This window comes from Nymphalis io, chromosome 28 (assembly GCF_905147045.1).
Source record: "Nymphalis io chromosome 28, ilAglIoxx1.1, whole genome shotgun sequence".
Lineage (NCBI taxonomy): Eukaryota > Metazoa > Arthropoda > Insecta > Lepidoptera > Nymphalidae > Nymphalis > Nymphalis io.
The window spans coordinates 4,965,910-4,978,152 of NC_065915.1; positions in this window are offsets into that span (position 1 = coordinate 4,965,910).

The following is a 12,243-nucleotide window of genomic DNA, read 5'->3' on the forward strand; positions in this document are numbered from 1 at the left end:
TATCAGTTAATCAACTTTCTGTTTAAGATTCGTTTTATGCTTATTTGTAAAAATGCACGATCATGAGACAAAGACTGAGTTGATTTTGATGTTTGGTCATATGGTGCATTTTTTTGAACGTGTTTTAGTAGTACAGTAACAGCCTGTGAATGTCGTACTGCTGGGCTAAGGCCTACACTCCTTTTTTTATGAAAATGTTTGGAGCTTATTCCATCACGCTGCTCCAGTGCGGGTTGGTGGAATACACATGTGGCAGAATTTCAGTGAAATAAGACACTTGCATGTTTCCTCACGATTATAAACACAAATTAAGCACATGAAAATATAGTGGTGCCTGCCCGGGTTTGAACCCACGATCATCGGTTAAGATTCACGTGTTCTAACCACTGGGCCATCTCGGCTATTGTTAGTAGTATTGATTAAATATTAGTAGAAATATCTCACCTTCTACAGATGTTCCGAGTTGAGAATCGATGGTGAGCGTCAGTACAGCAGACGCGAGTAAAACCGGGCACAAAACTTGTACGTAAAACATTTTAACGTACAATTCTACAAGCATTTCTTACAATACCGCTTTATCATAATTAATAAAAACTTAATCAAAATATTAAAACTAATACATATTTAACTATTAACTTTAAATAATAATTAAATAAATTTAATTGGAATTAAATTAAAGATCATCGTCACAATACAACGACGAAGGTACAGAATTAAAAAAAAAATAATAGAAACGTCTTCCCGCCAGCGCGCGAGTCAACGAACTTTTTTAATTATTTCAAGGATAAGAACACGTCCATTCAGTTTTGGTTTTGCAAATATTGTGGCGTAAATCTTGGGTGTGACCGTACGTCTCGGTCCGATGCACGATGGCCAGAACTTCCTTGGCATGTAAATCTTGTTGGTTAATCGAGACAACGGGTAGGTATATATGGTACAGGTTGTATTTGTTAGGTCTTTTTTCATTATTGCATCAAACTACACGATGTTCATCGTAATATAAAATTTTTTATTTAATAATAAAATGTTTTTGCGGCACTATTCGTGGATTTTACCTAAAGAAATAAAAATAACATATATAAAATATTGTAAAGATTGCAATTTTCAAATATTCATTTCTGTTAATAAAAAACAATAATTTTGACATTGCATTTAATGTCATTGCTCTGAAAATTTAATTCAATTCCATTCAGTGGTTTTTGATTGAAACGTACACAGAGATGAGACAGATAAGCAGTCAAACATATTTTCCAAACATTTGTGTGTATGGCATTACAAATACGTAGAAGTGAAAATGATTTAAAAAAAACTCGAATTGGCCTTTTTAAAAATAGAACACCAAATCATAAAAATTGATGTAAATTACTCACTCAATTATTCTAAAAATCGAAATAATACAATTGTGCACATTCAAAAAATCACAAGTCGCGCCAATAATGAATTAATTACTTTACCTCTACATCTACAAACAAAATGGCGGATTTTTTTTACCAACGCTGTTGTAGGGACCAAGAAATCTTCTAACTATACTATTTCACATAAATGTCTTATGATTACTGTGTGCATATAAAACCGAAGTAATGTCTCCCTGCTGCTCAAAGGCCACCTCTTCTTTTGGCCGTCTCAGCGTAATATGTATATTTTAAAGTTAATATATATATTTTATAAATCTTATAAAAAGTTTTTGTTAAAAAAATAGAATATCACAAAACCATATTATAATAAATTTCTTTAAAAATACTATGAATAATTCAATTAAAGCAATTCCAAGTTAAAAAAAAGCTATAAAGACGAATAGCGGTATCTACTCGAAATGAAATACCAATTAACCATATCTATGCTTAGGTGATTATTTAAAAAAAAAAACGAATATAGCTGTAATTTATTTTATTTTTAATCTGTTAAAATTTTAATAATAAAAAATATTTGTTACCAGCTGTGCCCGTGATTTCATCCGCATATAACTTAAAAAAACCACTCAGTATATACAATTTTTTTTACTTCCATGGGATATTAGTATTTATTCGGTTTTTGCTGTACCCGATCACGCCGATCTAGATAGGACAACATACAATTGGAATCATACATGAGAAAAACATAATTCCCTTAAATTTGTTCCGACATACTTGAATGTTATTTCCTGTGTTTTATTTATTGTGACTGCAAACCTTACCTTCAAATACCTTCAATGGAAATTGTGTCCTTTTAAAACTAAAACGTATTTTTTTTTAATAAGTACTTATTATCAACTAACCAACTGGTTCATTTCGCCCAGAGAATCGGAATTGCGATTCAAAGGGGAAATGCTGCTAACATTGTTGCCACCATTCCACGCGGTCACGATTTGTACTATTTTTAATTTTTATTTGTATATTTTTCACTTGTCATACTAACCGACTAAGTATAAATTTGACAAAACCATGACAAAAATATATATGCGATAACGAAACGAAATACTTACCTAACCTATAAAATTAAACTTAGAAAGTTATTTACAATCGGAAAATAAACGTATGTATGTATGTATGAATATTAAAACTTTAAAAAGTACTGAAAACTGTCTATGATCTTATCTCGATATCTTTCATAAGAATTAATATTTTAGAGAAACGACTTTGCAAATAATGCATTATTTTAGAACAAATTTGATTACCATACAAAAGTTTATATCTTTTAAGGTTGACTTGAAAGATAGACATGTCTACGCATGGGCGAGTTAACCGACATGTACCAGCATAAGCTGAACCCTTTTAAATATAATTGATCATATAGAGTTTAACTTACATTGGAAAAACAGTTATTTTATAGAAATTTTATCGAATAAATGTTCGACATGATTTTTTAAATTGACATAGCTTTATTATTTATAAACTAATTAAAATAAAACAAACACTAAAATTTAAGTGAAGTTAGCCACAATATATTAGTGAAAACCGCAATGAAATCCCTTAAGCCGTTTCTAAGATTAGCGTGCACAAACGCACAGATAAACAGACAAAAAATTCTAACAATCATTGTTTTGGGTTCTATTGCGTTGATAAAGAACCCCGATAATAGTTTTACTCAAACATTTTCCATGTACAGACAGCGATCAGTTACAGATTTATTATATGTATAGATTACTTATCCATTTATGTATCCCTGACATAATGTATTCGAAATTTCATAATGAACGATTGAGTATTTACGTGAAAGCGTAACAAACAAACAAACTAATTTTCTCATTTATAATATTACTAAGTATTATTTCAATTATCTGTGACAGCTGTTATCAATATGTTATTTTTTATTGCGCTACACGTATGTACCTAATTTACTACGGAAATGTTTGCATAAAATTACCATAAGTGTTAAGGTAAGAACCGTGACACAATAATAGCAAGTCTTAAACTGATTCATCATAAAATTAAAATTGGCAAATTTACGTATTTACTTATTAACTTCAACTAAAAATTGTCTTCTTTATCCCACTGGTGGGCATGCGCCACTGCTATAAACCATCTGTCTCAGTCCCACAATTATGTGCTAAACATCAAATTTATCCGAAAATATAAACATGTATTGCTCTATGTATACAACCCGGAGTCTGGAATTTGCAAGTGTGTACACTGCCGTGCCTCGGAAAGTACGTAAAGCCGTTGGTCCTGCGACTTTCCTGTTGTGTCGATTTGCCGTCCCATCGGATTATGAGAGGGAGGGAACAGAGAACTATAGTATATCTTGTTCAATTGGCTAATCTCTCTTGAGATTTTTTTTTTATATGCCCCGGGATGGCAAATGACTCTACTCCACCTGATGGTAAGTGGTAGTAGAGTCCAAACGCGACGACGGCCAGTACAGACAGGAAAAACGTTCTGCACTAGCCGCCTTCGCCTTGCCGGCCCGCAAGATGCCTCTTCACGCCTCGTTTGAAGGAACCCGGGTTGTAAGAGGAGGGGAACACGTGAGCTGGTAAGGAATTCCATTTTTTGGTAGTGCGACAAAGAAAGGAGTTGCCAAATTTCTTTGTGTGCGATGGAATTGGTGTCACAATTGGCCGTCGTAGGCGAAATCGATTACGCTTGCTCAGACTTATCTCAATTCTATTTGACCAAAGCGTACCTTGAAACCATTGGTGAGAATTGCAAATATTGGCAATTATAGAAATACAATAACAACATCAATAACAGCCTGTTAATATCCCACTGCTGGGCTAAGGCCTCCTCTCCCTTTTGAGGTTTGGAACATATTCCATCACGCTACTCCAATGCGTCAAGCAAGAGATTAATTATAAACACAAATTAAGCACATGAAAATTCAGTGGTGCTTGCCCGGATTAAAATCCACGATCATCGGTTAAGATTCACGCATTCTAACCAATAGGCCATCTCGGCTTTTTTTTAAAATTAAAGAAATTATAAGTGGAAACGCACCTTTACACAGCGCCTTAGTTTTTGAACATTATAATTTTTGATTAGCAACACCGCTAAGTTTATAGACCTCCTTTTTCTTTGTTACAATCGAAAACTTATCCGAACACAATCTGTTGATTACTCGTTCCTGTTACATTTTTTGTTATGTTTTTAATTATTTACATAAAATTATAAGACAATTAAATAACCCATCGCTGTGTTAACTAGTTACAATTTTTTTATAGTTTTTTTTTCTGGTAATATTTTTATAAAACCAAAAGCTCTGTGACGCTTACATCCAGCTAGGTATTTTTAACGTTTTTTTTATAGATTTAAAATAGATAAAAACCAAAGCCTGTCTTTAGGAAGCTAGTTTTCGCCTGCTTGTTAGAGGGTAGGTGTTTGGTATAAAGCCTATGTCCTTTCTTAGGGTTTAAGCTTGCTTCATACCAAATTTCGTCAAAATCCGTTTAGTAGTTTAGGCGTGAAAGCTTGACAGACAGACTAAGTTACTTTCTCATTTATAATATTAGCAATTATATGAAACAATGCTGGAATTAATGAAGCGATAAAAATAAAGCGTATTTAACAATAACAAATACATATTACAACATATTTAAAAATAACACTATTAACAGAAAACATTATATTTTGTATGGGGAGGCAGACATGCAAATGGGTCACCTGATGTTAAGTGGTCACCACCGCCCATAGACATCGGCGATGTGAGATATTTTTATTATCCATTCCTTACATTGCCAATGTAATTTCAATAATAAGTTTGTCAACATTAAAGTACTTTATAATATTTTATTGCGAATGGATAAGCGTCAACTGTCCTTCGAGTATGTCTATGTTTGTGAATTGTGAAATCAATTTTCAAGTGTGATATTCTTATGATCATGTTTAAGCCATTAAATAAATACGCTTCCAATAATGAGTTCCAATTCCACAAATAACAACCAGTATTTCTTTAAGTTACATCCAAAGGCATTATTAAGTCATGGAAGCAGTTCCGACATCAGCCCCACTGGGCTCAGGATGCTTCTTTAGTTTTTTATATCCGATAGATAAATCTTTGAAAGATACACCGCAAAGATTATATACCCGGAATTTAATACATTAACAAAGTTCAGGGCTCTTAACACACTCAATCAAATCCTTAGATAAAATCATCGAATACGCCTATAGAATTTCGGTGGTTTATTCGTGATGAACAAACAGATTTTAAAAACATTAAGATGTTTATCTCCGGAAAAAAATATGTTACAAACGTTCTTTAACGGTATTTAATTAAGTAGTGATTTCTATCTTTCTGACGTCATTGATTTGATATTCGAAAAAAGAAGACAGCATTGTTTAAATAATAACTGAACAACATTTACAAGTAAAGCTTTATATGTATTATTATACCAAATGGTTCGTGTATTACACATGGTGTTGCTCGCCAGTTTTGTTAGCTTATACATGGCATGAAACGCTACCGCGTGTCAAGATAATACTTTTCACTTAGGTATTGTTTATATTGCTATTTCTTTTTCAACTTAGTTTCAAGCTTCTGCTAAGAGAACAATAAGCAATAGGAGTATTATTTTGCAAACTCTGAATAGACTAGTATTCTTTATATTTTTTTTTTATGTTTAATGAAAAATTTAGAAATAACACTATTTTATTCTGCATGTTCTAATTATATAAAAATAATATTGTTATTTTTTTATCATATTATTGAATCTATATATATATATATATTTCTTTGTTCGTTTATGTGTCTGTTTTCTGTCTGAAATTTGTCTAACAAATGTAATTGAGACAACACATAGACTTAAATGACTTTAAAATATTTCAATTTTTTTTCTTTCTATTTTTTTTTTTAATATCAAATAAAAAATAATCCCAGAGTCATCGAACTTGCGAACATCATCGATTGAGTTTTACAATTATAGTTTTTATTAGTCAATTAAAAGAATATTGCAACAGTAAAATCAGGTTCCTTCTATAAACAGTTGCAATTAATTTAAAAATTTATAGCAAATATCAAATCCCTGTTGTAAAACATTAATATAAACCTGTATACAAAGTTGAAGAACGTGATTTCATACGGAACGCGTTAAAGAATCATTTACATTTAATTACCAGTATAGTTTGACAGTTAGAATCATTCAGAATCAATATATATGATGATGTGAATTTTTTTTTGATTTTTATTTCCTGTTGACATATATTTATTTGTTGGAACTATGAACACACTTTTATAATATACGAAATTAAAAAAAAACACAAATTTAAAGCACAAACATGCCGTCTAAAAAGGTTGTGGCATTGTACTCAAGACGCTGGAACTGTTGCATCTCTGCACCGCTAGACTCAGTCTTTGGGCTAAATACGCGCCAGCTCTTGGCAAATTCATATTCGTTAAATAAAAGTGAATATTTGAATATTTGTTTTTATTGGTATTGTAATTGGAAGGCAAGATGAACATTGGAAAAAATATTAACTATTATGTCGCCAATGCGCCACCAATCTTGGGAAGTTATATCCCGTGTGCCTGTGGGCGTGAAAGCGTGCCTTCAAACCGGAACACAACAATCTGTCTATTGTGGTTTGACGCTAGAAAAGGTGATAAGTGGGTGGTACCCACCCAGACTGTCTTGCGAGAAGCCCTACCATCAAGTATAAATTAAGATAAAATATAACGAGTATTGTTTTATATCCTCGAAAAGTTTTAGTATATAATATTGTTATATATAGCTGCGTTTCGCTTATTTATTCGCTTTAAATTTAGATTCACTATTATATAAAAGGCCTACGTGGTCTACAGTATACATAAATACTAAAAAGTACTACCAAAACTAATTTTCAATTCATAAATCTAATTTAAAGTTAGCAAAACTTCATACATCGTGTTTTATTGCGGAACCCAAAAACAAATTATTTCCACGTTACACTTATTCCTAGACAATTACAATTTGCTTTCAAAACGAAAAACAAAAATGATGCCACGAACAATATAATTCACAATAAGCTTTAGAAAGGATGTTGAAAGCTTAAGGCTCTCCACCGATCGAGCTATACTTTACAAAAATATACATACGTTGCTAATATTATCACCTTAAACAAATGATGATGCCGTGGAGTACCGGCTTAGAATAGTACTCCCCCAATCTCATCCCGTGGGTGTCGTAAGAGGCGACTGAGGGACGAGGAAAAGGGGGGATGGGCAGCAGCGTCCCCCCCCCATGAACATCTTACCCCCCTACTGCGCTCGCCAACATGCCTGCCCAGCGCGGCGAGTATGGGCAAATCCTCCTTAATGGCAGATGCGCCCAAAAAAAGGGCCCAAGTTAACGGCAAGCCCGCTAGGCCCGACCAAGGTAGCGGTCGCGGTATCGGCAGGGCAGGGGGTGCTAAGAATCACCGGTTCACGGCAGGCTACCATATAAGACGACTTCACATGACAACGTACAATGGACGCTCGATGAGGCTGGACCATCACCTCGCCGAATTAGAAGTAGAGTTAAGTCATATAAACTGGCATATACTGGGGTTATCTGAAGTCCGAAGACAGGGGGAGGACACGATAACTCTAGAGTCCGGTAACTTACTCTACTTCCGCGTAGGTGATAACCTCTCCCAGGGTGGTGTCGGTTTTCTAGTCAAAAAGGATCTCATTAGCAGCATTGTGGAAATCAGTAGTGTGTCGAACCGGGTAGCGTACCTTGTCCTAAAACTTTCCGACAGGTACTCCCAGAAGGTCGTACAGGTATATGCGCCAACTTCGACATACTCTGATGATGTGGTCGAAGCGATGTACGAGGACATCGCAAAGGCCCTCAACGACACCTCGAAGGCCCACTACAATGTTGTTATGGGAGACTTTAATGCTAAAGTGGGAGTACAAGAAAGCGGTGAATCGAAAGTCGGACCTTAAGGCTTGGGCTGCAGAAATCACAGGTGGCAAATGCTGGTAAACTTTCTCGAAGCGCAGGGGGTTGATGAATTCTTTCTTTCAAAAGAAGCCTCAGAGGAGGTGGACCTGGCGAAGCCCCGATAACGTGACAAGGAACGAGATAGACTTTATCATTTCGAATAAAAGGCACATATTTAGTGATGTTTCAGTGAACAACAGGCTTAATACCGGAAGTGATCACGGCTTGGCTCGAGGCACTCTAAATATCGACTTCAAAGAGAGAACCGACACGCTGGTCAAAATACTGCAAAACACATCCCGCAAGTGTTTTCCGCCACAGAGAAGATACAACGCACCAAAATTCTCTGCTGAGACACTCGAGCTCATGAGAAAACGACGAGAACTACCATCATTTTTGTCAGATAAGGCCTTAAACCGAACAATAAAAACGCTGACGCGACGCGATCTCCGACGCTCCAATACCCGTGTCATCAAGGCTGCGATTGAGCAAAATCGGGGATCGAAAGTGTTCGCTCGCAAGTTTGGGAGGCCGAGTCTGACAAATCTTAAAACTGAAAATGGTGGGGTCATTACCTCTAGGCCTGAGATTGTCGGAGAAGTAGAGAGGTTTTATGGGCAGTTGTTCTCTTCAAGATCGGATAAACCCGTGGGAATCAGTATTGATGACCAGCGCGCCTCTCTTACGCGCCATTACTCCGAGGAGCTCCCGGTCGTTGACCAAGGCGAGATTAGGGCGGCTTAGAGTTAGAGTTGCTTAAGGCAGGTGGGACTCCGGTCTTGAAAGAGCTAGCACGCCTCTTTAATTCTGTCATCCAACATGGCAAGACCCCGGAAACGTGGAGCGGGAGTGAGGTGGTACTGTTTTTCAAGATAGGTGATAAAACCCTCTTGAAAAACTACAGACCAATCTCCCTCCTGAATCACGTGTATAAGCTGTTCTCAAGAGTCGTCACGAACCGTCTCGCCAGACGACTTGACGAATTCCAGCCCCCAGAGCAAGCTGGCTTTCGATCAGGCTACAGCACCGTGGACCACATCCATACTGTTCGGCAGATTGTGTAGAAGACCGAAGAGTACAATCAGCCGCTGTGTATGGCATTTGTGGACTACGAGAAAGCCTTCGACTCCATCGAAACCTGGGCAGTGCTCGACTCATTGCAGAGATGTCATATCGACTGGAGATATATCGAGGTACTGAGATGTCTGTACAACGCCGCTACAATGACTGTCTACATCCAGGACTGTAAGACGAAGGCGATCAAACTGCGCAGAGGGGTGAGACAGGGGGATGTGATATCCCCGAAACTGTTCACCAACGCGTTGGAAGACCTTTTCAAGACGCTGGATTGGACTGTGTATGGAGTCAATGTAAACATCTCACACCTTCGATTTGCCGACGATATCGTCATCAAAGCAGAGTCGCTGGAACAACTCACCGAAATGCTGCGTTGCCTAGGCGAGCCTTCCCGGTGTGTCGGTCTCGGTATGAATTTGGATAAGACCAAGGTCATATTCAATAGGCATGTCGTGCCGGGGCCGATATACGTTGAGGGGAAACCTGTCGAAGTTGTTAGTGAATATACCTACCTAGGACAGATAATACAAGTCGGTAGGAACAACTTCGAGAAGGAAGCCGATCGAAGAATTCGCTTGGGATGGGCAGCATTTGGCAACCTTCGTCAAGTCCTCAAGTCGTCTCTACCGCAATGTTTGAAGACGAAAGTCTTCAATCAATGCGTCTTACCTGCCATGACATACGGTGCCGAAACGTGGACACTAACTGCGGGACTAGTCCACAAATTCAAAGTCGCTCAGCGTGCTATGGAGCGAGCTATGCGCGGAGTATCTTTGAAGGATAAGATCAGAAACGAAATTATCCGAAAAAGAACCGGAGTCACCGACATAGCTTGCAAAATTAGCAGGCTGAAGTGGCAGTGGGCTGGTCACGTATGTCGTAGGACCGATGGCCGTTGGAGCAGACGAGTCCTAAAGTGGAGACCGCGAATCGGCAAGCGCAGCGTAGGGTGCCCTCCAGCCAGGTGGACCGATGACCTTAAAAAGGTGGCGGGCACCAACTGGATGCCGAAGGCGGAGGACCGGGAGCTTTGGCGCACCTTGGGAGAGGCCTATGTTCAGCAGTGGGCAATGATTGGATGTTGATTGATTGAAACAAATGATATGAAAATGAAGATCTCTATCACTATGCAACTGACAACGCTCCATATATCCAAACCAGGATCTCAGGCCTTTTTTTCTCGCTAGAAAAATAAAAGAGTTCCCCGCGGAAGTGGGAGGGTATGTAGGACTCGCCGGTGTCCAAGAGCGCCTAGTGGTCCCCGAACACCGAAATACCCACTAAAAACCTACGGTACCCGTCTTTTGGAGGATCGCCACGGGATCACTAGCGCATAACTGGGCTAGCTGACAAGCTTCAGGCCTAACCTAGCTACTAGACCAATGTTTTTTATTTCAATGTATCACCATCATTATACGACTGCACTCAATATAATATATAAACCCGCCTGTCATAAATACCCTGTCAGAGATAACCTGGCTACCATACTCAACCTTTTCTTTATAGGGGCCACAAACACGTTAGTCATGATGTTGCGGGCCGCAAACAAAAAATATTTAGGTAATAATTTGAATTAAACAAATATGAACGGATTTATAGCATATATTTTAACATTTTTTTATTATTTCCTGACGTTTCAAACACTTTGCAATGTCCGCCAAAAGCAGTTGTTTAATTAAAATTATTTATGTGTTAATAAGAAATCTTTGAAATTTAAAATAGTTGAAAACAAATTAACATCTGGTGGGAAAACCACAAAACACGGTCCCAGGTTGAGTACGGCTGTACTAGACCAATAATTTTTATTTCAATAGATCACCATCAAAAGCTGAGATGGTCTAGTGGTTAGAACGCGAGAATCTTAACCGATAATCGTGGATTCAAGCCTGGGTAAGCACCACTGAATTTTCATGTGCTTAATTTGTATTTATAATTCATCTCGTGCTTGACGGTGAAGGAAAACATCGTGAGGCAACCTGCATGTGTCTAGTTTCACTGAAATTCTGCCACATGTGTATTCCACCAACCTACATTGGAGCAGCGTGGTGGAATAAGCTAAAAACCTACTCAAAAAAAATTAGAGAAGACCTTAGCCCAGCAGTGGGACATTCACAGGTTGTTACTGTTAGATCGCTATGTGACTGCCAGCACTCAATAAAAGCCCGCCTGTCACATTGGTCTAATCAGGCGTTACTATTTTTTTTAAAATAAAATCCTATTAATACTCTTGTGTTAAAGTCTCTTGTTTAAGTTCTCTTTAAGCAACTGTAATATACATCCATAATCGTTATATACATATTTCTAGCGCATTACTATCGACTGACGTCAATTATATATTGTCAACCACCAATATATGCGTATATAATCGATATATTTTTATCAAAAAGTCAGTCGTTCTTGTAATCAGTCGAATTGCTGTTTATACGTACCTGGTTTCTGCCTGCCGGTCTGAACTAGCAACGTCTCCTGAACTTATTTGCCATAACCTTTGAAGGTCTCGAATAATATGGTTTACTAGAAATTGTAATCAGGAAGAAAGCACGCGAGGAACGCCGCGGGTTTAAATTTGTCTATTACTTCGTATATATGTACCCTTCTTTTAACAAGTACCCTTCTTTTAAGAATATTAAACTAACTTTCTTTCCAAATTATAAGAAAAACATAACACGCAATTTTCTATCACAAATAAATAAACTCTCAATTGTTTAAACGCTAATAGACTAGACGAGCCGGTTGGCGTGGTTGGTGGATACTTGCCTTTCACGCTGAAGGTTGTGGGTTCGATTCCCACCCGGGACAGACATTTGTGTGCATGAACATGCCTGTTTGTCCTGAGTCTGGGTGTAATT